This window comes from Cannabis sativa, chromosome 5 (genome assembly GCF_029168945.1).
Source record: "Cannabis sativa cultivar Pink pepper isolate KNU-18-1 chromosome 5, ASM2916894v1, whole genome shotgun sequence".
In the NCBI taxonomy this organism is placed as follows: Eukaryota; Viridiplantae; Streptophyta; class Magnoliopsida; order Rosales; family Cannabaceae; genus Cannabis; species Cannabis sativa.
In genome coordinates this window covers 45,050,142-45,052,950 of record NC_083605.1, presented here as the reverse complement: position 1 = coordinate 45,052,950, position 2,809 = coordinate 45,050,142, and the positions used below count along the sequence as shown (strand labels likewise).

The 2,809-nt window shown below is 30.6% G+C and overlaps 1 long non-coding RNA gene across 1 annotated transcript; it reads left to right on the top strand.

The window, feature by feature from the left end:
- Positions 1–203: 203 nt before the first annotated feature.
- Positions 204–2,234, top strand: LOC133037914 (uncharacterized). The gene is made up of 2 exons (XR_009687898.1): positions 204–641; positions 1,023–2,234. It is a non-coding gene; the product is annotated as an uncharacterized LOC133037914 (long non-coding RNA).
- The last annotated feature ends 575 nt before the right edge of the window (positions 2,235–2,809 follow it).

Genomic DNA, 2,809 nt, shown 5'->3' with positions numbered 1-2,809 from the left:
TTTCCCTTTGTGCTAGCCACGTGAACCGATAAGAGCAATAACTAGATTTGAACTGATATTTAATTATATAAAGGTAAGTTTTGTTTTTTTTTTCTTTTTGCAGTCGTACAGAGCAATAATGGGGATAGATTCGAACTGATATTTGATTATATAAAGGTAAGTTTTGTTTTTTTTTTCCTTATTGCTTGACTAAGTGTGAATTATTAATGGAAGTTGAATAATTCAAATATTTTTCTTTAGTTTTTGGATTTAATAGTTTGAATTATGTATTTAAGCTCAAATTTGCTCATGTTTACATTGTTTGGATTGAAATAATAGATGCTAGACTTGGAGGAGTCTATATCCAAAATGAAGGTTCTTCTTAGGTTTGATTGGTGTGTTAGAGAGAAATCCAGAGGAAAGAAGAAATTGAAGCCGCCTAGAACGAGAGCAATTGTGAACAAAAGGGATTTTTCTGGGTAATGTCAAAACTCTTGCGTCTGATCTATCTTTACTTTATGCATTATTTTTTCTATAAAACTTCACATATAACTCATAAATTAAGTTACAAGGTCGGTATCTAATTTTTCCTATTCTTTGTTTCACGCTCGGTGGTTGGTGTTTGAACAGAACCAATTCATGTCATTAAACATTGCTCTGAAGTAATTTCCATCTCCTTTCTTTGTATTACCTTAAAATTTTATGACTAAGAATGTTAGGAAATTGACTTTGTTTGATGGAATCTTTAATGATCTGTAAGTTTGTAATAGTCAAACTTAGAATCTAAACTTATTGCTTAGGGTTTTAAATGTTGGTTTGTTTGTTGTTGCTGATGATGGTTCTTCCCAATATAAATTTTGGATCCGGTAATAGAGCCGATTTAGGCCTGCCGACAAATAAGTTCACCGTGGATTGTTTTAAAAAACACTTTGGATTGTTGTTTGAGTGCTTAATTCGATAGTTTACCAAACATCAAATTAAATTAAAAATAATTTTGTCTACTATTGTCCTTTGCAATCTACCCAATTCTACTTGCAAAACAGATTCCTAGGGTATTTTTAGCATGGACACAAATAATTGGAGACCTATCCAAGGTGAGGAACCTACGATGGACGCCACAGATTGGAGAACTCAATTGCAGCACAATTCGAGACAACGCATTGTCAACAAGAGGTAAGTCTCTTTTTTTCATTTTTTATTTTTAAAAATAGCTTAAACATGTATATAGAGAAACATGTATATTTTTTGTTTTACAAATTTCTTTGTTAAAATAAAGACTTTAGAATGGTTTTCATGTATTTTCTTTAATCAGAACTTATCTTTAGAGTATGAAATACATGAAATGTTCATTTTCACTGACTTGTATAACTTAATGTCTTTACTGGAAGAATGGATACATTGAAGAAGCATCTCCCTTACTCTGGCTAAGAGGAATTTCTTGAACTGAAAAAAATTGTTGAAAGGTTTGAAGAAAAGATTTGCAGTGCCGCCACAAGCCAGGTACTTTTGTATTTCTGACCCTTTTCTTTTTTTTTTCTTTTCACTTAGTCACCTATATGTATTACTTACATCTTAATGCTGACATGATGTACTTGTGTTGATATGTTATGTTTTGTGTACTTGCACATTCTATGAAATATTTTTGTGTTTATTTATCGATTGCTCTCTCCTAACTGGTATTTTGTTTGTGATTGCAATCTGATTTTTTACGAAACATTTCACTAAAGATGCTGACAATGGAAACTAAGTCCCAAAATGATAATAGACCCAAACCCACAGATCCAAGTAAGCAATACATTCTTAAGTGCAAACCAAAAAACAATATTCTTTATGGTATACAAAATGTATGTATTTGAATCACATTCTAATTTGTTCCGCCGTCTTCCAAATGGAGTGGTTAAGTTCCATGAAATTGTGTTCAGAGTTCTTCCAGCATATCATCTGCTCTTTCTCCCCACACTAGCTTAAGTCAGACTTCTATCTCAAATGTTGTTGGTCAAAATCCAAATATGCAAAATATGAGGATTTATATGATTGGAATTTTCAATCGCATCTGAGTTTAAGGTGGTGAAGTCAATGTAAATTCTGTTGATTTACACCTGCCGGGATAAGCAACAGTTGAGCCAGTTTGGGTTGTGACTCTTCTCCTTCCTTCGATTGACTCATCGATTTTTGGCTCTATATATTTCTTCACAATTTGAATCCAATTACATGTTATAAGCTTACCAATTCAATAAAATGCCATCTTTCTAATTCGATATTTTCCCTCTACTTTAGTCTCATTTTTTCGTTTATATGATTGATTTTGTTTGTTAGTATAATTGTTCTTTCATTGCTATTTTGGGCATATTTTGATGTAATTTACGGGATTAAAAAGGCAAATAATTTGCAAATTTACGTGTAGTCGCATCTCTAGATGGACACCTCCTTGTTTCTTATGGCACTGATTGCACGTAAGTAACAAAATCTTGAATGTCTATCTATATTGTCTGATACTTTCAAATTAAAAGACCCATATATACACTCATACTCTTATCATATCATTAGTGATTTTTCATTTTTGAAAAAATAATTAATATAATTATTAATTAATAGTAAAAAGATAAGCATATCCAAAATTTTAAGCTTAAGATTAAAAGGTTCTTTTATTAGATTGGATCTTGTTTTAAATAGTATCTTTATTTGTTTTGTTTTTTTAACTAAAATTTCTTTGAATTTTTTTAAAGTAAAATATTTTTTTATATAAGCTTTATTTTTAAATGCAGTTGGAAAATAAAATGGGATATTTTATGATATTTGATGCCCCATATTAAATATGCTTTGCGCGATA